Source organism: Melospiza melodia, chromosome 2 (assembly GCF_035770615.1).
Source record: "Melospiza melodia melodia isolate bMelMel2 chromosome 2, bMelMel2.pri, whole genome shotgun sequence".
NCBI lineage: Eukaryota > Metazoa > Chordata > Aves > Passeriformes > Passerellidae > Melospiza > Melospiza melodia.
Window position 1 is genome coordinate 11,171,718 of NC_086195.1, and position 23,227 is coordinate 11,194,944.

General features: G+C 36.4%; 1 protein-coding gene across 12 annotated transcripts in view; it reads left to right on the forward strand.

Moving 5' to 3' along the window:
• Positions 1 to 23,227, forward strand: part of DMD (dystrophin) — a 1,043,904-nt gene that overhangs the window by 519,107 nt on the left and 501,570 nt on the right. Inside the window, exon 1 of one of the 12 annotated variants that reach the window (XM_063182230.1) lies at positions 11,125 to 11,230. The exons of the other annotated variants lie outside the window; for them this stretch is intronic. The gene's annotated coding sequence lies outside the window, so the exon portion shown is untranslated. Of the gene's footprint in view, positions 1 to 11,124; positions 11,231 to 23,227 lie in introns of those variants that run through there. 12 annotated transcript variants of the gene reach the window in all.

The window sequence follows — 23,227 nt, forward strand, 5'->3', positions numbered from 1 at the left end:
TACCATGACTGATACTTTGCTGGTTTGGATCAGGGAGTTTACTTGTTTTGGAGAAAATAAGTCATGCACTTTTGGAGGGGTTTTTTGCAAAAGTTTCAGGAACTCTTTTGCAATATTTATAACAGCCATCCATAAAGGAAATATTATTTTTGGTCAGTGAATCTCCATGTCTTATGTTAGAGTTTCAAATAATCAGAGCAAAGCAAAGCAGGACTTTGACAAAAATACTGATGGTAGTAACTAGTCTTCATGTACTTCTATTCTATCATCTGCAATCAATTCTAAAGTTTGACGGATAATTATGGGGGATTTTTCTCTTTTTTCTTTTTACACAGCCTTGGTTGTTATAATTTTGTCTTACAGACTCATAGGGCAGATCTTCAGTGATAGAAATAGTAAACTATTGACCTCATTGGAATTAAAGAAAAAGAAAATCCCCTTATTCCCTTCAGATAATGTTTATCATTAGGTATCTATTTAGGGAGCCAGAAAAAGTGTAAAGTTTAATAGAGTTCCTGAAGCATCTTGGATTTAATGGAAGCACAGATACTCAGTTGCCAGGAAACTTGATAGCAAGAATGATGACCACCACTTAAAAGGTCTCATTTTGAGAAGTAGTTACAGAACATGATTGTGACCATGATAGAGTGAATACAAGCATGAAATTCTCACTTTGCCTGATTTCATGGTTGTGAAAAGCAACATAGTCTAACACATTTTCCACAGTTATGTGTGCATATAAAACCTCACAGTTAAATTTGGATTTTACTTCTAAAAAAGTAAAAAGTAAAACTAACTCAGAATGACAAAAGTCTATTTGTATACTTCCCTTCTTTTCTAATTAAAATAGAAAATTGTTTTAAGAGTTTGATAAGGGAATTGTTACTACTGAGGAAACTTTTGGGTTTTTTTTGTTTGGGGTTTTTTTTAGTATCACTGCACTGTAGGAATAATATTGTAATATAAAATGTTTAGGGTTATATGTTTCCATTCTTTATTTTCATGTTTTATTTTATTTTATTGTGTTGTATTTTACTTTATTTTAATAGTTGCATAGGCCAAAGTCAACCTACATCCAGTAAGGAATAGATTTTCTGTGCAAAACTGCATTCTACAGTTAGTACTACCTGCAGAAGAGGTGTGGAATATAAGAACTTGAATGACATGGCAAAAATGGGATTACAAGTGGGTTTGTGTCCAGGACTTCTTCTTTCTCAAATTAATCCTATCAGTAGGAAATTGCTGTTTTCCTATCTGAAGATCAGAAAGACCCTTCCATAGAATCATAGTTTTCCTGCATACCACCCTTATGACATTGAACAATAAATATTTTACCTGATTCACTCTAATTATTAGGTGCAATGAATTGAACTTTTTCTCTTCAGATGTCCCTAGCTTGTAAAGGTCTATACTTGTTAAAGACAACTTTAACTTGAATGACTAAAGCTGAATTTTCTTTTTTCCTCATAGAGACAAGGCAGGAGGTCTACAAAAAAATTTATTATTTATGGTTGTTGGGAGCTATCCATTTAAATGAATGATTCATGGGTTTTCTGCAGGAGGTCTTTACTCTAGGTCGAACAGATTCAAGAATAAGCTATAAAGACAGGCAAGAAGTATGAAGAATCAAGGCAGAATGCAAGTGTTTTAAATTTTATTTATTTCTATTTTTTAAAATTCTAATGCTAAATATGCTTTAAAGTATTTAGTTCTATAGTCTGCAACAGCAACTTACACTGAAATCTGTTTTATCTCATACGTACTGTCCTTTTTTTGTAATAACTATTTTTGGGAGGAAAAGGTCTCCCAGCAATCATGTCTGGCTCAGTCCTAGTGAGTGTTTGATCCAAACCAAACTTGAGAACAGAAAGACACTTTATCTTTCTTTGTTGTTATTTTAGAAGAAAGACTCTATTTTTATAAACCTGGATATATGTATCTAATGTGAGATGCTCTGATGAGGAATAAAATTATTAAATAAATAGAGAAGGTAATCACTTTAAGGAATGCTCTTTTTTACACATAATCAAATTTAAACAGCTATTTCCCTCCTGATTGGAGATCTGTTAAACTTCCTGTTTGACATCTTCTGTAAGATTCAAATGTCCAAAAGAGCTGCTCACTGCATTGACTGAGGTCAGAGATCTTCATGCTTCTGCTTTATGCTCAAGACCATGACACTTTCATCCTTACACAAAAGAAAACTTGGCTAAGCTTGGCCATATGATACACACTGACATGGACTTAAGATTATTCATTTAGATTACTCCCTTCTCAAAGAGTATTAAATGATAGAGCTAAATTCTAATAACTGTGTCGTGCAGTCATAAAAAATAGCTAAGAAATTTTGAAAATATTAATTTAATAAGGTTTAAAGTATGTTGTAATTATAAAAAATATGTTGTGAATATAAGTAATGTGTAATGTCATCCAAATGACTTCCTGGCAGCTTTTGGCTTGATAGTTTTGATAGTGTGGAGCTAGTTCTGACCCAATTGGGGCAGAATTAATGAATTGTAGTTTTATTGCATAAAAGGGACGTCTGCATCAGCTTTTCTATGGCTGGAGAGGGTGTAAAAGTTTCTAAATTTTTCAAAATGGATCCAGTTTTCTCTTTTCCACCATTTTTTTACTTTGTCAAAAAATTCCTCTATTATATATTTTAAAATAGCAGATGACCACTGACTTCTGACTTTATAGGGAATAAGACTATGGGAAAATTTGGAGTAAAGTTGATCTGGATACCATATAACTAGCCCTACCCTACTGCTGAAACTGAGGCAAAATTGAGAAAATAGATATGCCCTTGAAACTGGAGGAGATGGGGTGGGAAGGTGATAACACTTCTAATATATCTTCTGGGATGTCTCTTGATCCTTATTGGATGAAATTCCTAACTAGCTGTTATTAAAAAACTTCTGCCCAGGACATAAAGGTGGGAAACAGCAGTGCTTTAGTCTAAAAGAACAGAGATCTTCAACTGAATCATAAGTCAATTTTAAGTTTAATTTCATGATCTTCATTGGTGTCTTTAATTCTACATGTAAAAGACTGTGAAGTTATTTTCAGTAATAACAGGTCCCAAGGTATTTGAAATTTATACAGACATCCAGTTTCTTCTTTTGCTGTTCTGATCTAATGGAAATTTTTCATTGTATCTGTATGAACTGTATATATTCAAGAAACATGGAAAATATTTAATCTAACCCATTTAAATTTTTTTTCTATAAATGTGAATATAATTTACTCCTTTTTATTGTTATTCTGTGATCTGTTCTACCCAACAATCTTTCTAGGGTGTTTTGAGTGTTGAGGAGTTAATGTTTCAATATTGCTTTCAAAATGCAAATAGCACATAAGGATTTTTCACACTAATAAATTTATAACTGTGATGAATCATTTCCTGACATAGCAGTATAAGCAATACAATATCAGGGTTACGTTTGACCTTGAAGAGACTCAGTGATACTTCTGCAGCTTTCCTAAGATGGATAAAACTATTATCTGCAACTGTGTTATCTAGCCAAACTGTGGCAGTATTCTCTCCCTATTATGACTTCTGTTCAAGCCTCCAACAATTAATTTATTCAATTGAGATGCTGTCTATTTTTTATTCAACTTCCTAAAATTAACACTACGCACAATTATTTTATTTAGTTTTTTAGACGTATACTTTATCAAGCCCAATTCTAAGCTTTGACAATTAATAAAGACAAACAGCAACAAAACAATTAGATGACTTTGCTAACAAATTTCTAGAATATATATTTTATTTCCATTTTTGGGGAAAAAGAAAAAGTGTAGCTAATATTTATTTCATTAAAAGAGGCAGAAAATATTACAAATATAGAAACTGATGGTCATGGTATTATAAGAAATCTATATTGAACAACTGTAAGCACATCAGCAGAAGTCTTAGGGGTGTTTTTAATTGGTAGCTATTGTCAATCATTGATATTTTCAATTGTTTAAAATGTAGTTTGCATAAGCTATGCATGAAATTCTCTGTCATCAACATATAAGTTACATATACTGAGAACATAAACAGGACTTACTAGGTAAGGGCTGTCTTTTTATAACATTTTTTTCTTTGGGAAATAAAACACCACTTTTCAGTGATGACCTATCCTTGTAATATTCCAGCCTGTCACACTGGCCACAGCTATGACACAAATAGAACATGATAGTACTTTGTGCTCCTGAAAATGTGGAGATGCTGTAGCTGCTTTTACTGTCTTGTTGCTGATGCTGGTGGCTGAGTCAGAAGAGAAACAGAAGAAGGAAAGGGTAAAAAAAAAAAAAGGAAAAAGAAAAAAGAAAGGAATTTGTCATCGACTTAGATGTCTGTAATTTGAATGACATTCTATTTACTGTAAGCCTTGTACTCTCCTCCTTTTTTGCTAATAAAAAAGCAGGTTTTTTTTTTAAATCATTCTTACCTCTGCTGAAGGCAGTTAAATTATCACTGCCTTATTCCCGAATCTAACCCCATGTTTCCCTTTGATCATATTCACATCACCATCATCTTTCAGCAATGTGTGCACATTTTTCATATTGGATACCCCAGATAAGTAAATTTTATGTTCTCTTCAATGGACGGATAATCAGGGAAAGGACGTAGGATTTTCAAAGACATCCAAGAAGCAAGGGGCTAAAGGATCATCAATTCCTCTGAGATAAGAGAACTTGGCTCCTTCAGATTCTTTGAAAATCAGGAATAGAATAAATGATTCTGTACTAAGTCAGAAAAAAAAAATCTTGTTGAGGAGAATAAATTTGGAGGTCCCAAGTCCTTTTGTAATACACTGCCTTTGTAACTGAGACACCAAAATGAATACATACAAACAGACTTCACAAAACATTAGATAGAAAAACAGATATATCTCATTTTATCTTCTTATCAGCACTCGTTTGGGTATTACATATCTGTCAGATGATATGACCCATGAGCTCTCTAGACACACTCTTACTTCACTTTTGATGTATTAAATCAAACATGAATACTGTGTCGACTTTTCATTTGCTATGCTCATTTCTAATATTACTCACATGTCTTCATATAATTCATGGATTCATTTTCATAATTTTGTTGTATTTTTTTTCAAAGAAAAAATTATGCATTAGTGTGAGATTAAGAAAAATTTGATTTTCTTCCTTAATTAACTATTTTGATGGAGGAATTTGGTGTAGCACAAAAAGATAAAATGTATGTAACAGTTTAAATATATCCATTGAAGTTGATCACATTACTATAGGATTGAATTAATGAGTGAATAAATCAGTGAAATAATACATAATCAAAATGAATATTTAAGATCCAAACCCAGTGTGATAAAGTACAAGTCTAAATAGAACATGCATTTCTTTGAAGTAGAATAAATCCATCTTTCTAACTGGTGTGCACACTTTGAATGATGTTCTTTTTCATCACAAGGCAATTTCTCATGCTAAATTTCATCTTGAATGAAACCACATGATGTGCAGAAGGAGCAAAATCAAATATTAGTTTTAAAATGCACTTTTCAGTGCTAGGAGGATATATGTAAATTTATATATTAGAGCTACTGAAACTATTCACACTGTTTAATGTAGCTGACAACCTTCCTGTAATACATCTCATAATTTTTTCAAGATATATAAAAATACTAACGTACAAAACAATTATTGACACTTTTTCTCTCAACTGTAATAATGAGAATTATAATTTGAAGATAAAAATGAAGGGTTTTTTTATATTTGTTGCATGATGAGAATAAAGCAATTATTGTCCTGGAACATTGCCATCTTTTAATACCTCTTTTGCTAAAAATTAATTAATCTATAAAATCTCATATCCAACGTCCTGTGTTGACAAGCCCCATCCAATTGACTGAGATGTGGTGATGTGAATTGCAGAATGAGAATTCTGTGTGAACTCCTCCTCCCTGCTCACTGCCAGGTGAGCAGTCACTTTTTCAGCCAACAGGCAGGTGATCAGGACTGGTGATACCAACAGAGAGAACACATCTCGAGCCTCCCTGTGCCCTTTGCAAGATTTCATCCACAGGCTTCTGGCAAATTAATTAATCTGCCTGGAAAGAGAAAGCAGTGCACGATATTGCAGATATCATTTTTTCAGATGTGTTAGTCAAAGCAAATTTCAGAGATAAACTCACTGCTGAATCCAGGAGTAATCTGTGCACGTGCCAAGAGCAGAAGACGGGGCATGGCAGCCCCATCAGAAGAAACAGGCAGGATATTGGCAGAAAGATCTGCAGTGCTGATAGCACAGCAGGTGCCCTGGCTGTTACAGGCAGGAGTTTTTGTTATAGGTGAAAGAGCAGTTTCTACTCCTTTCTGTGTTCGTCTTTGATGTTGTCAGTGTTGAGGAATTTCTTACTTTTCCATCCCTTTAGAACTTTGCTAATAGCTCTTTATGGCTATGTTATACCCATAAAAAAATTGGTATCTGTAACCTAAGCTGTTTTCCCTGACAGTAACAAAACTCAGCTTACATCAAAACTTTGTTATTTAAAAAGAAAAATGAAAGGTGAAATCAACAAAACAAACTGTACTTTTGAGTGACTGACTCAAGAATAGAGCTCACCCATGAGAGTTTCTGAGTCTTTTGACTTAATTGAACTTCATGAACCTGCAGAATACCTCACCTGCTCTGAAAGGACTTCAAACCTGGGGACACCCAGCATAGTGAAACTGTGGAACAGTTCTTCACAAATGGTACAAAGCAAAAGTCCATGTAATTTAAGCACCTTTTAATTGTATCTAGCAAGTCTGTATGGTCATCTGGATGATGTGATATAGCTGCTAGATATGGGTGTAGTTCTAAAGAGGGCCTAAGGTTTAGTCTGTTGACTTTCCTCTTCAAAACTTCACTTAAAATGATCAAGATGAAAACAGGAGTGGATGTGAGTAAATCAGGAGTTCATAATAAATCCTCCTCCTCTACAGCACCTCCTGCTCAAGGTTCAGAAAAACCTGCATTGTCAGGAAAGTTTAAAATGGATTATAACTAGACCTTTTCTTGTCTAATAGCTGGAAACTGGAAATATCTACTTCACAGTAGGTAACCAGTCTATAAAAGGCCAATAAAAAGGAGCTTGCCTCCTGAGTTTGTTTGGCACACATAGGAGGGAGGGATGGGGAATCACTACCTCCTGCAGATGTGTTACACAATGCTGAACAGGGACCAGTGCTGTGAGGGAGTGTTCACCTTTTCAGGGCTAACTGAAGGTTATTTTTTTCATTCTTTTGCTCTTAATTTAATTTTTTATTCTTAGTTGTGTCCTTGTAATACTTGGAGTACTTGATTGTGTGCTGCAGCAGCAGGGCCTTTTTCCCTAACAATGTTAGCTCCTGAATTCTCTCAAAGTCATGGAAGTAGAAAATAAAAACTTAACTTCTAAAAGCATAAAGAATAAAGAATACCATGAGCCCTGAGGGTTGTAGAATTCTTAATGGTAATATTACCATTAACTTACATGCTACAAAAGCCTATAAACTATGATAACTTTAGGTGTGACTGCATCTTTTATGCAGTTTCTGTTTTCAAGAACCTTTGGCCTAGGAATGACAGGAGTGCTTAAATCCAACATGGCAGCACTTTTAGCAGTAAGAATAGAGAATTGGTAATAGAAAGGAGCCCTTTTTAGATCCTCTGTGTCTCCTTTACCTGTGGATTCTTAATACCTCCTGGAAATAACCTAGATGAATAAAATAGCTGTCTATAAAGTGCCCCTTTCTGTGCTGTTTTTACAAAAAAAATGAGCACTGTCTTTGAGACACAGTCCTTTTAATGCTGCTGAAGTTATTTTTTCTTCTGCATTCCTATTACGATACCTGTCTGACCAAAAGATGTCAGGCTCAGCAGGACAGTGAATCAAATTTTGAAAGCTGATAGATCTGGCAATCTCATTTAGTAACATTCACTGCTTTTACCTTAAGCCACTCTTTTTCCTGAGAGTTTTCCTGACTTGTGGTTTTGGCTACCCAAATCACACTACAGACTTGTGTTTAATGTGCAGAATATAATCTCCAGTATGGTCACAAAGATAAGTGTCAATAATCAGGGCAAGGTAATTTGTACATTCCTTACAGAGATGTTCTAGATGATGATCCATGAGCAATGAGGAAACTCTTCTGGGATTTGTCTGGCCACAAAATACTCTGAATATGGACCCTCTACCCTGATGTGCTTCTTGTCACATTCAGGTTAAATGTTTTCCACATTATCTGGGATCTGCTGTGGATTATCTACACCTGTTTAAATATGCAGCCTTCTGACAGTTGTAGGAGAGTTCATGGCAAACAGACACATCTCTCTGTTGAATTCCTATCCAGTTGCTAAGTCAAAGTTTGTTCTCTACAAACTCAAGCTAAGATAACTCAGAAACCATTTTATCTCTGTATAACTCCTTGATAGCTGCAATCAGTGGGGTCATTTTAGTGACTTTGTTTTCCAGGGTCTAGTCCTCTGGTTTTCTGAAAGAACTGTGATTGGGGAGATGGGATGTGTTAGCTCCACTGAAAGGCTGCAAAATGTCAGGAGGGAAAGTAAAACTACTTTAGGGTGTAGTATACATCAAAGTTGGGATTAGCACTTGAATCTTTTTGCAAGGATGTTTCTTTACAGTTGGTCCTTGTACACTGCTGTCAAAAGGAACAGCAAATGTATATTTAATACGTGTGTGCAATATTTCTGCATAGGATACAAAGGGAACTGCTCAGTGCACATGAAATGTGTGTGCAATATGATTCCTGATGTAGTGCTGTAGCAGCCACATAATGAATTGTTTGCAGAGGTTATCTGGTTTCCTGCTTACTTAAACAGTCATCAAACATAAACAAACAAACCATTTAAAGTGCCTTTTGTAAAGGCGCTTTTGCTTTCAATTACTTTCCTGCACAGGAAAGATGATGGACTGACTGTCCTTAAAAGCTAAATACTTTAATCACTGAACTTGCAGCTAAGAATTACCTTCTGTTTATAACCCTTTCAATAAGCCTGTATTCTACCCTTCAATTAATGTATTGAAGTAGTTAATATAGTAACCTACTTATTTCTTCATTTTATCTATTTATTTTGGTGATCTTCACTAGCCTTAACAAGTACTGACAAAAAACTTCTCTAAGGCAGAATATTCCAGCAATATGATAAGCTTTATTTGTGATGTCTGTATAGAATTTTTCCCTTGCAATTAATAGCTACATTTTGCATTTCAACTCTTTCTCTGAGATGTTGCCTTCATTAGGTGCATAGGTTTGACCTGGTTTTAAATTTTGCAATATATTTTTGGGTGCATTACAGATGTTTGTAGTATAAGACAATAAAAGGTATTCCAGCATCCTAGATAGTTTTCTAGAGCTGTTCACAGGAGTGTGTTTGAGGGCTGATAAGGCACTAACTATAGTAAAAAGCCACGAGCAGAGCATAAGTATTATTTTTCCTTTTCAGTCAGTAAAGGATGATTCCTCCACACATGAGCCAAAAATGCAATACCAAAGAACATTTTGTACATGTTAAAGTTTTCAAGATGTACATCTTAAGAGAGTTTTTTTTTTTTTTATTTAAAGAGAAATTAAATACATCTGGTATTTTAACTTCTCTTTATTGTTTCTAAACTCATTAGAGACTGATTGCTTAGAAATCACAGCTGTTTGATGAGGTCAATAGGAGCTGGAAAACCTATACAGGCCAATTTAACGCCTCATAATTGGTAATGCAATTTGGGATGTAAACTCCTTAACATTTAGACAGATACAATGTTTGTAGAGGAAAACAATACACTGAATAGATATAGTTGTGAGCCATGTCTTTTACCCCGGTTGTTCTTTTTCCTGCTTGACCTTTATTATGTGTCTTATTTGTTTTAATGGGTCCTATGACCTTGGAGGGGATTGAGGTGTTCCTCCTCACCCAACCTCACTAAAAAAAGGTACTACTTGAAATAAACTGTGCTATTTAAACTAAATGCCAAAAATATTTTTCTTTTTGCCAAATGAGGTCATCACCTCTATGGTACATCTGGCCTCTTATCTTCCTGGCACTTTTACTTCTAACCTCAAATTGCTGTGCCAGTGCCAAAAGAGTAGAGCCACTAGAAAATGGTATTTTCATTGTCAGCAAGCGGAAATAAATTGGTACCCTACTATGGTCTGAGAAAGATTTTTGTATGATTTTTTTGTATGATAAAGCATATATCATATTTATTAAAAGTTATTCCAAAAATGGCAAAGGCCAAATTTGCGAGGAAAAAGCCCCAATTTTCCTCGATACATAAAGTTTAACTTTTATTGTATGTACTGTGTATGTCATTAGCTATAACAGGTAAAAATGTTTCATTTCCGAATAGTGTAAGCATTGTTCTGGTAAGGAATATTTGAAGCAGGTGTAATGTGACAGGAGCATCTCTGCAAACTCTGATTCACTCTAGACTGACTAGCACATAAAGTGTAAAGGTGGGACTTAGTGTTACAGGTAGATTTTCTACAAGGGCTGGATAACTAACACAGGTAGAACAGTCTACACTGATGGGCTGTTGTATGGGAACTTCAATATCTACATTTAACAGGGATGAAAGATAATATTTGTTTACAGTTAGTTGAGTCTAAATGGGTACACAAATAATCTACAGAAAATTGGGAAAATTATAATCTAAGTATATCTAAAATTAGTTTTATGCACATATTGCACTTTCTTTTTATGATTTCAGCATGAAGGCTGAAATACTTGTGTTATCCTCTAATATGTTAGCTAGGCAAATAGTTAACACATTCTATATTGAAATATCAGCTGTCAGACTGATGGCATCCTATGGCACACAGTGCAATGAAAACATTACAGAAGAGTAGTTTTGCAAGCATTTGCGGGACTCTGAAGAGCAGCTTGTATCTCACAGCCAAGACTTATCACATCCAGCATCCAGGACAGGATTTTTCCTTTCTCTCCAGACGTGCCCCCCCCTCCCGCTTTTCCCTTTTCCCCTTTCAAATCCTTGCTCCCTCTCACAGTTGCTGAGCGCTGCTGAATCCGATCCGCAGGCGAGGGGAATTTCGGTCCAGCTTTTTCAGGGAGCCGCGGATCCACACAAAGTTGGCTGATGTGCCATTCAGCATCCCAGCAGCTCTTTCTCTCCACACTCGCAATGGCAAAGCTTTGTGCGGATGCGCTGCTGGATGCTCTCAACTAAAACCGGCTGGGGGAACTTTGCAGGTTCTGGACAGCCTTTTAAAGGTAAGGATGCGAAAAACAGGCGTGCTGGGGAAGGCATCTGCCGGCGGAGAGCGCGGCGTGCCGGTGCTGTGCAGGCTGCATCTTAAGTCTCCTGCTCTGATGCAGGAGTCTGCGAGCAGTGGGTGGGAGGGGATGCTTTTGTACTTGAAATAAGAAGCCCCAGATTAAGTGTTATCGCAGCGACTACTTTGGAGCTTGTGACAAACGGTGCGGTGATCAAAGCTGTCTGAAAATGCCTCTGTCAATTATTTATCCGCTCCCAAGTTAAACCTAACTGTATTAAAAACAGCGGTAGAGGCCAGTAGCCCAAAGCTGCAAGGTGCTTTGAACATCTCTTCTCTTGCTGCTTTTTGAAGTCCCCTTATTGCAATCAGTTTGGCTGAATACTCTTGAGAGAGCATTTCATGCACACTTATCTCTACTGGAACCTTTTCTTTTTGTATAATCCAACAAGGAACAGTATGTTTTAGCAATAAAAGGCCATTTTTAATGCTCAAATCTCATACTGTGCTTAAATATCTTTTAAAAGACTACTTTTAGAGCCATATAGATGTCTGTGCATTTAGGTTATAATTGGCTTTCATTCAAATGTTGTAATAGCTAAGGACTTCACTAAAATGTATATTAAAATTTAATTTCACTTGTAAAGCAGTTGAGGCTTTCTGTTTAAAATAATCTCTATTAGTAAGGTTGTTTTTACTTTTGGGTGGTCTCCTTCATCCCTTCATGTATCTGGCTGTTTCAGGTTAATGTTATATCAAATATCAGAATAACATGAGTAAATTTGAATATTGATGCTCATAGGCTATTTGGGGGTTTACTACTTTGATGATAAAGTGGCTTTTGTTTTTTAATATTTTCCAAGTTTTTTCAGTATTGTTTAATCTGAAAATAGAACATGAAGTGCATAGTGTTTTTCAAGTTTATTCAGGAAGTGTTTTAGCAAACAAACAGTGACCCAGCTACTGTAGATTTCTAGTGGTATGTATGTTAGACAAATGTTTGTGGCAGCATGCATTACTGCTTAAAAAGTTTCCACCTGACAATAACTCTGAGAACCTTCTTTAGGAAAAAAGTACAGAATGCTTGTTTTCCCCAATCTTTAAATATTTCTTTTCAAATAAACTTCTTTTTAAATTTAGTGTGTAATTTTTGTCTTAAAATTGCATGCATTACCCCAGGCTGTTGGAGTTTCTTTTTCTGCTCTTTCTTGCAGAAATATTTGACAGTTACCATCCATGCATTTTCCAATCTGAGGTTAAAGTAAGTTAAACCCCAAGCTGATATCAGATGAATTTTTCATTTTAAATTAGGTGTTCCAGGTAATAACATGAAGCAAAAAGTATGATTTTTTGCATACCACTGTTAGCATAGTTCATAGAAAGTATGAAAAGAGATTATATATTTTAATAATTAGATGACTTATGGAATTGCAGATTGATATTTTCAATGGTTTTTCATTACAGTTTCTGCCATTGAGGCAATGTGAGGGCTTTGAGAAAGATGGAGTGCTGTAATTACCAGGTGCACATGTTCATTAATCCTTCCTAGCTAGAAAAAGCTTCAAGTTCCTTTCCAGTGGCATATTCGTAAAGCTATAAATATCTGAATTGTGTCAGCCAAGAAGTCACACAGAATGGAGGCTCTTTTTGAGTTCAATTTCATGCACTGTTGCTTTGGTCTTGTGAGGGAGTGCTTTGCATTCTTCATGATGGATATTTGTCTTCTTCTTCATAAAAGTTCAGAAAACAAACAGTTATGTCATAGATTATTTAGTCTCAAGTATGTGTGAATAAATTAAGACAAGTATTCCTGAGCATAAAAACATGAAAAAATAGCTTTTTTAAGTGGAGACGAAACCGAGGACTTGCTAAGATAATTTTAAATCCTAAACATAACATTTTAGTAAACAAACTAGGAAAGCTAGAGTTTAGAGTTAGGAAAAAGGATGCTAGAGGAACATCTACAATACTCTGCATTGTTTTTTTTTTTTTCCTTTATCTATGTACTGGCAGGTTAAATATCATGGTGATTGAATACTGCAGTTTCATTCTCTGACTTCCTTTTAAATACTCTGATATAATTGTCAGTCTTTATACAAACAGAAAGATTAATAAATTCCATTTGTATCTCTGTCTACTTCCTTGTGGATGTCTATACATAAGCATTTAGGTATTGTATTTAATTACAGAGCATTAAAGGTAATTTTCATCAGATGTTATTTTTAATAGATATTTGAGGCATGCAATGACAACTTTAAAATGTCTATATATAATTTCTCTATGAACATGCATATATTTGAACATGAACATGCGCACGAACATGCACATGCATGCATGCACATCTTTGGAAAATATTATTGTTAGCATTTACTGGAACTGCACTGAGATGTTGATTTTACAGTCAACTCCCTGTCTCCAACCTGCCATTTGACATATAGGAATATTTCAGGACTACACATCAATTTGTTTGAAAAGCACTAAACTGTCCATTTCCTTCAGTCACAACTGTCAGTAATTTTAGACTCCCTTAGAAGTTCAGCATTAAGGTCTTTTTTTATTGCAAAATTATTCAGTTTCTTTTTTTATTTCTTTTCTTACAATGAGCTCAGAAAATCCCAAATAACAGGGATTGAGAAGAGGTCATACCTTGCTTGCACGTGAAAATGGTAGTTGTTATAAATAAATAAGCCTGAAAGAAGGTACAGATGTTGCCTGTAGATAGTGCACTTCATTCACATTACCAGCCTGCATGGATTGCTGAGATCCAGTGCTTCCCTCCTGTCCTACAAAAGTGGGTAAAGACAAAGTGTTTGGATTTTTTATTTTCATCAAATAAGAAAAAAAAACAAACAGTAGTGTGTCTCTGCATTATTCAGAGTAGAATGCATACAAGGGGTGAAATGGCAGAGGCTGGTGCTGTTCCTGGGCTCTCATGTTGGTGGGATGAGCTCCCCTGCCCTGAGGGAGCTGTCCAGCAGCAGCCCAGAGCCCACTGCCCTCATCCCCTCGTCTCACAGCACTGGGCAAACATGAAATAATTACATCTCAGGATGTTCCCTTCCAGGGAGCTGTGAGTTAGATAGGAAATATATTACCTGGTGTGGATCACGGGCAGCTTCTTTAATGGTTTGTGGGATTTGGGGAATGGGTTCAGATCACCCTGTCAGACAGTGTGTCAGTGCATCTTCTTGACAGCATTTGGGCACAGTAACAGTGACATGGTTTAGCCTAAAGTTTTTATATTAAATATCATAATTTTTGATAAAGATATTGTACTGGCTTTGCATGGCAAGGTTTTGGTAGCACAGGGGTACAGGAGTGACTCCTGTGAGAAGCTGCCAGAAGCTTGCTCCATGTCCAACTGAGCCAATGCCAGCTGGCTCCAAGATGGACCCAGCACTGGCCAAGGCCAAGCCCATCAGGGACCGTGGTTGCCCCCCTGGGATAATGTATTTAAGAAGCAGGGGGAAAAAATTCTCTGCAACAGCAGCTGGCAGAGAAAGGTGAGAATGTGAGAAGAACAGCTCTACAGATGCCAAGATCAGTGAGGAAGGAGGGGAAGGAGGTGCTCCAGGCATCAGAGCAGAGATTACCCTGCAACCTGTGGTGGAGACCATGGTGAGCCAGCTGTGCCCCTGCTGCCCATGGTAATCAATTAAGCTAATTTCCCCAATGTTTGTTTGTATTGCCCATGACAGTTAATTGCTGAGTGATCTCTCCATATCCTTATCTCAGCCCAAGTAACTTAAATGTATCTCACCTTCCTGGCTGAGGAGGTAAGAGATAGAGTGACTGTGGTGGGCACCTGGCATCCAGTCAGAGGCAACCCACCAGAGGTATGTAATTATCAATACACTTTTTTTTCTTGCAGAAAACTTTTTTTTTTTATTGTTGTATTGATTATTCAAGGAATATGTCTTTTTCCTGCCAACAGTCTCTTTGCCTACCTCATTTTGGTAGGGCTTTAAAATTATTTTTAGCTTAGTAAATATTTGATTACTTCTCCCTGGTAACAACCTGTGGCAAGACTAAAACCACATTTAGGCACAACTTTTTTCAGGTTCACCAGTTCTAATGACTTGCAGGGAAATTCCCTTTCCCCTTTCCCCTTTCCCCTTTCCCCTTTCCCCTTCCCTGTGGAACTCTGGGCTGCAGGTGCCCATTTCTGGCTCATGTCCCATCTCACCCACCAGCACACCCAAGATCTTCCTGGATAAGGCTGCTCTCAATCTGTTCATCCCCCAGTCTGTGTTGTTATCAGGGGTTGATGGTATCTTAATCTCATTCTTTTCCTGCTTGATGTTATCTCTATTTTCTTCTCTGTTTTTGGTTTTGGCCACTAGTGGTGATTGCCTAGGCGTCTTTTTAGTCTTGGTTCATCAGAAAACAGCGAAGCCATTGCTGCTACATCCAGCAAGCATTTAAGGAAGATTAATGATGTTTTAGTGAAACTATATTCTGTCTTGGACACATTTTATTGATTTGTTTTATTTCTTTTTGTTTTCCTTTCTTTACCCATTTAAAAAAAAAGTTTGATAAAACAGATGAATATACCCTTTAGCATTTCTGTACTTATGGACAGCATAACAACTGTAAAATTAGCTGAAATTATTTATGGGTGAATAGAGTCTTCCTGAAGCTTTTTCATAGATTCTAATTTTCCTGCCTCATCTTCCAAAATGCTGACTATTTACTCAAAGCTCCATGTCAGGGCAGAATGAGAAATTATATTGTGCAGAAAGCAGTAAAACACCTTCACATTATGTTAAGTACACTGGTTAGGAGGCCGGTGCAATTTCATTGATGGACATTGAGTATGGGGCGAATTTGATCAAGTTGGAGTGGTTTAATAAATGACCATGCCTTTTGCAAAGTAATGTTTTTTTAGTCTAACTTCTGTGTAGCCAGTAATGCAAATTTACATTGCCTCTAGCAAAAGAAGGAGCTCAAGCTGAGTCTCTTACTTTTTGGATGAATGTAACTTAATCTCTAGGCTATAACACAATAAGGGAGGGCCCTGTTTTTAAGAGAAAAATGGGATCCATAATTGCTTCTTGCAAGAAACCCAATTCTATCACTTTGAGTTAGGCATATTCGTAGAAAACTTATGGGTTAAGCCCCCATTTTTGGCACTTCATGCAGCCTGAATTTTACATGGCAGTGGCAGGATCCATGTGCAGGATTAGCCAGTCTGTACAACCAAATGGCAGCCTTGAATATTTCTGGGTAAAATCTGAGATCTGGACTCAGGTTGTGCCGAGGCATGTGGTAGTCATCAGACTTTTCAGCTATGTTGAAATGTTAGTGTGCATTATTGTCGATACATAATTATTTTCAAATGCATTTTTCCTGCACAAGGGTAGAAAGGAATATAGATAGTATGATTTTGGATGCCAGAAGAAGATTTTAATTTGTAATATCACATACATCTGCTTCTTTTCTCGTAGATTTTGCTTCTGTTTTGAATAACTTTTTGAAATTCTGCTATATATGTATGGCACTTTTTGGGGGGGGTTTTTGGATTTGTTTTTTTTTAAGCCTTTGGTTTGATTTCATTACTCATTTTCTTCGTGTTTTTTCTTTCTTGTTTTACCAACCTTCGAAGCTTATGGTACAGCATTAACCACAAGAATTTTTCTTCCTTCTTGACAAAATCATTAAGCTAAGAGGTCAAGGCCTTTTGCTACCTGTGTTGTGATAAAAGTTGTGCTTATTAAGTAGTAAATGTACTGACCTTGCTCTGACTAATGGTAGCAAAGTAACCACCATAATACACATCCCAGTATGGACTCTAAAGCAATCAATAAAGGCTTTTCAGTGGTTTGTAACAGTGCTTTGTACCAATAACCTTGATGTTAGTGGGCAATATCTGGGCTCTGACTGTCTTTGTGGATGACCATGACCAGCCTGATGCATCTTTGGATCATCCAACATCTGCACCTACCTCAATTTCAGAGAAACAGCTGCTGTCACCAGCTCTCTGACAATCAGTGCTGTCAGGAAACCTCTGCTAATTTTCTATGCCCAAGTCAGAACAGAACCAAAAGTGGAAAAGCCCTGTTTTTCTGTTCTCCTTTATTTACTTTAGGAAGTGAAAATATTGTGATCCTTTCCTCATCTTGCCCTGTCCCTTCTCATCACTTGCCTTAGTTATAACATGGATACAGGTTGGAGGAACTGCCATCTCAAAGTCTCATGCCTTTCTGTCCATCACCTGTTAGCATTTTTGTTGCTTCTGGGAATGAAGATGAGCACAACATAAAAAAAAATCTGTAGAGGCTGAACCACTCATAAATATCATTAGAAATTCTTAAACATCTAAATTTGCACTTTCAGTGTCCTTGACACTGCCTCCAGAAGTACAGATATACTGTTTGGAGACCATATACTCTGGACTTTCTCTCCAGTGGAACAGAGAAGATAAAATCTATGCCATGAATTCCATATGCAAAGTAATTCTACCTTATTTCATCCTTTTTAGACTTTGTATATATGACAGCTCTTTTTTTGTTTGAACAGAAAGAAGCTACTCTTCACACCTTAGCAGTAAGAGGAACAGATTACATTTTAAAAAATTTTCTCTGTAATATTAGTGAAGTAGCCAAGATGAGTGATGTGTTAATACCTATAAAAATTTAATATATTTGTTCATATAAAATGATGCTTATTTAAATACCAATTTTACTTCATAAACACAATATTAGCAATATGATGAAAGCAGCAAGGTGAGAAAAGACAGGAAGCAGATGTGAGATCCACTGAGGGGTTTCTCTTGGCCTGGGGCATTATTCTTGACAGAGTTACAGGACAGATGCAAAGCTGAAGTAGCAGGTACATGCTTTCTCTTGTGTTGTCTCCTTCTACAATATGTTATCTGGTAAATTGTAATCTGCCCTTTTGTGTTTGTTTTATGGAGATTAAAAGGTGTTGGAGATTTTGTGAACAAGTTAAGATTTGTATAGGACTATAAATTTTGCAAGAGTTAAGGAAACATAAAGTCAATGAGATTTATCAGACATCCTTATGCCAAATGATATTTATAGATAGAACTTTTATATGTTCAATTTACTTACAACTTTGACATTAGTGAAACCTTAGCAGTTTCTCCCTCTTCCATTTCTTAAGCTAGATGTTGATAATAAATGTAGTCCTTATAACTATATTTCTAAAATCTGTGACTGTGTGGGTTTTTTTTTAAATTTAAGTAATTATAAATTAGAATACTTAATCTACTTTTTTCTCTTATATATACCAAATGTTTTAAAATGTGAGAATCATGGAAAAATTGTTCATACAGACTCGACCATATTTTGAGATTATTTGTTCCCCCTAGAACCTTACAGGGAAACAGCACAGCCACTGAATGTCAGCAGTAGCATGCTCTGCTGAACTTAAAACACCTCTGCTTTCTAGTTTCATGAGAACCAGTGGGTTTGATGCCAAGGAAGTTTAACTGATGCTAAATATAGCATCAGTTAGAGGGCATATCTAGTAACATTACAGCGAGCTTCAAATGCTACCGTCATTCATAAGATTTTCTAGTCTATTTCATGACTTGCACATTCTGGCAGAGATGCTCTTATTATTCATGACAAGAAATCCTAACATCAGCAATTTCTTTGCAACGACCCATTTTTAGTAAAAAGAGCATACTAGAATTTGTCCTCATGTCTGTACTGCCTAACCCCTTTATTATTGCCACATTCCGTGCAGTGCTGCCTTAGGTTCTCCCTTGCCTCCTGCTCCCTGTGTGTTCTGTATTTCTCATAGAACATAAAGGCTTTAATAGTGGCTGAATGACAGAAGTGAAAGTTTATTCATCCCCACACACATTTTGTCTTAATGGTTTGACCAGTTTAGAAATGCAGTTAAATATGCTTCCAGTATGCAAAGGATGACCTACTGGCCATTTCAGTTTTTCCTTTTGGAAAGATGATGTTGAGTCTACTCTCCTGTTCCTTGCTGTAATGTGGAAATTGGCTGCTACAGATGGTACACATGACACTGTAAGTAATCTTTTTAGAGACACAAAATGATATATTTCTTTAATATGAATTCATTTCTAGATGATAGTTTCTGATCTCTAAGCAGAAGAGTCTTTAAGATTTTAATGAGGCTTTTCATTACAGGCTTCAAATGAAGCATATCTACCAATCTTGTTCATATGCTTTATGAATGTGTAGTTTGAAAATACATACATATATATATATATATTTCAAAGTTTTCTAAGCATCTAATGATTTTATTTTTTTATTTATTTTTATTTTTTATATTTTTCTAATGACTTCTAGCATTCAGGAAAATGCGGATCTCATTACTTGATTGATTAATCAATTACTTTGATTTTTGTGTTGTAAGCATCTTCAAAGATAGGAAACTGTACTTAAGTGTTATGTGCTTTGTTTTGTTCCAGTTGTTGTTGTAAAAGGGGAAAAAAATAAATGCCCCAGTCAGCAAAATGAAGTCTAGATTTTCTTCTCATATTTAGACCAAGGGAGGAATCAAATCCCTCATTTCTTGATGTTATGTTCAGTGTAATGTTTTTTCCACTGAACATCACAATTACTTAAAGCTATTGATCTTGTCAGTGTACTCAGCCACTGTTTGCAGAGATGTTTCTCGTCAACAGCATTAAAAATTTTAGCTTCCTGATTTATTTTCTTACACATAGCATGAAAATTAATAATTAAGGAACCCTAGACACAGTAATTTTTATTTGATTGGAGTTTATAATGCTGCCTTAGAAAATCATGATTCTGTAATTGAAATGAAATATGATTTTTCACATGCAAGCATGCTAAATGTTCTTGTGACTTCAGTTGAACCTAAATATGTATATGAACAGGAGGGAATGAATGATGTGACTCAAGAAGCAAATGGTACTACATCTTGAAAATGCAAATAATTAAAGAATCAGAGGACAGCAAAGTCAGCTTTAAGGAAGCCTGAGGATGGCAGAGTGGGACTAGAGGAAAATGCAAGATTTACTATAGGGCATATGGAAACTCTGTGACAAGAAAGAACCTTAAAAGAGCTGTGTGAAACTCTAGGAGGCTGAGGTCAGAGTGGCATCACAGTGGAGGAAAAGATCTGGAGGGCTGCATAATGTTCTGCCTTCCAGGTACTTGGCTGGTGATGAATCAAGGATTGATCTTCTGAGAGTGCTGACCCTGAGGATGACTTAGATGGAAGGGATCCCATATTTCATCTTGGAAAGACAGAGTCTTAACACTGTGAAGCTAAACAGATATTCAATAGATCACTAGGGCAAAATGTCTCTTTTCTGATCTGTCTTGTGCCATCCTGGTCATTTCAAGAGAGGTAGCACTCCTCTCAAAGGAACTCCATAGCTCCTGATCATGTAATGTGGAAAATACCAGGCAGACAGGAGCATCTTCCTTAGCCCCTTGCCTTCAGGAGACCATTTTATTGTTCTTGGAGCTGTATGTGTAAATAACTGCTAAATAAAGCATGCTTAGTTTCATATTGACTTGGAGCACGCTGATCTGTGAAACGGAACATTTGTATTTCATTTAAAATTGTTTACTACTTCTACACAAGAGAGCTATGTAGGCTGTGAAGGGATTGTTGATGAGGACATAGTGAGGCCTGTGTTACGTTTTGAGAATAATGCTGAACTTTTTGACTGTAAACTCTACCCGTCAAGAATATAAACAGGATTGTGCTGCAGCTGCAGATTGCATCTGGCCTGCATAAGCATATTTAGACAAATTGTGCATGATTTGCATGTTTTTATTTGAAACGTCTATCGCCCATTATACAGCATTTTCCTGTAATACTGGGCTGTAGCTAGGCAAAGAGAATGAGGAAGCTGTGGAGAGGCAATCAGATATTTAAAGGGCTGGGCCACAGGGATCCCCATCTAGATTATTTCAATGAGCTGGATAAAATTTTGTAACTCCAGAAAATTTAGAAAGTGATTTGTAAGGTTTACATGTCTGTGTGCAAAGTGTGGAATGAAGGGTATAATTGAATGCAAGTGTGCATTATTCATCCCTTAATGCTGCTTGCATGCCTGCTTTTTGCTTCCATTTTCCAGGATGATGTATCTGAAAATAAGAGGAAGGAAGAACAACTTGGTGCAGTGAGAAGTAGGTTAGAGTCCTGAATTGTTAGTGAGGTGTAAGACAAGAAAGGATGGAAATTAGATGTCAATGAAATAAAGATTTTAGTTTGTGTTTAGTGGTGTACAATGGAGGCAGAAAGGAAAGAAATACATGCTCCAAAGCAAGAAGATGAAAACACTGTTTATGGATGTCCACTGTCTCAGAGGGGATAAAGGAAGGAGACAACACAGAATACAGGAGCAGATAAATATCTGCCTTTGAAGACTGGGCAAAGTTATCTTTATCTTTGTGCAAGGGGAAGTTGTTCCTGGAAAGAGGTAATATCAAAAGGTATCTTGAGTCAAAGACAGAAAGGAGAGATAGGTGATTGTTTTGGTAAAATGCTAAAGCCAAGCAGTTGTTACTTCACAACTGTTAACTCACAGGAGTGTTAAGGAATAAAGAAGATGGCATTTCTAAAGTCCTACTCTGTCCATCAACTTAAAGAAAATCAACTGCTGTGCAGCTAATATCAGTCTTGCATAAATATGTCAACAACACACATTGCAGTATTTTGCTTATGCATTTCTCACCTAGAAGTTATGTTTCACTATTTTTTGGATGACTCTGCCTAAATTGCTTGTGGCACCCATCTAAAAGTTGCAAGTAAATGACTGAACAAAAAAAACCCCTCTGTTTAATAGCTTGAATAAAACTGTTGTGCCATTACTGTTACTTGGTCTCTCAAGTCGTTTTTATTCAGGCTACTGCAGTATTTATGCTCCAATTTACAAGGGATGGAATTAGCTTTTCTTTTTACTGATTTTTTTGTTTTGTTTTGTTTTTCTCCAGCTGGAGGGCTGAACCTCTTAGATGTGGTGCATCAAAAATGCATCCAGTATTAACATCTGCCTAGTCTCATCTTTTCACCCCTGAGATGGATCCTGTGAGTTGCCCAGAGCCTTGCAGTGGAACTACCCCCACCTTTCCCTTTGTAATGAGTGTAACAAAAGGCATCAAACAATTCCCAGTCTTTAAAGTTAAATGTATTAGAGCACAAACTAATAAGCTAGAATCAGGTGGCTTTTAAGAGATGCAAAAGTCAGATCTCCTGAGACAGATGAAACAAAAGTACGTGAAAGAAAATCTCTTTGGTTACTGTGTGATTGTGTGTTGGTCCCTTCCTGCATCCTTCCCTATGGGTCCCATGACTTTCTGTGTCTTCTTAGTTGAATGAACTCTAAAATATCCCTCAGGGTTCTTAGGAAGCTTTCTTTCCCTCTCTTGTCTTTGGGCTGAAAAGAAACCTGCTCATTGCTGATAGCACAACCCAAGTCCACTCAAAGGCTTGCAGTTTGCTCTCTGCAGGTTGCCTTCAGTGTTGGCTGTGTCTATTTGCCCTGCTCTGTGCCCTGAAGTTTCAATTCAGGTCCTCTGGGGAATCAAGCAGTCTGCATTTTTCCTGCGCAGTGAAAGCACAGTTCTGCAGCCAGCAGCCTGCAGGAGGATTTCTTCCACACTGCCCAGCTTGTCTTGCATTTAAAGCAGTGTAGTACATAGTACATGCACAGTAAGTTTTACAGCAGCAAACAAACACTGCTGCCATCTGTTACATACACCTTCATGCAAGATAAGGCTGTTTACATGCATTTATTTTTTATCATATACTTATAGACTATAGACAACATTGAAGTTAAGGGTTTTGATAGTGTTTAATGTTAAGTTGGGCATTTTTGAGAAGTTTGGAACAGATCAGCAGGGTGCCTAAGGCATAGGGAAACATATAGTACCTAAAATCCTGGTGTTGATCAGATTATGTGTCCATAACATACACAGGAGTACAACACGTGGAGATACTGATCTATGGGAAAAGAGGGAAATGCAGGAAATCAAGCAGAGTTGATAAATGTACAAATGGGAATCTGGAA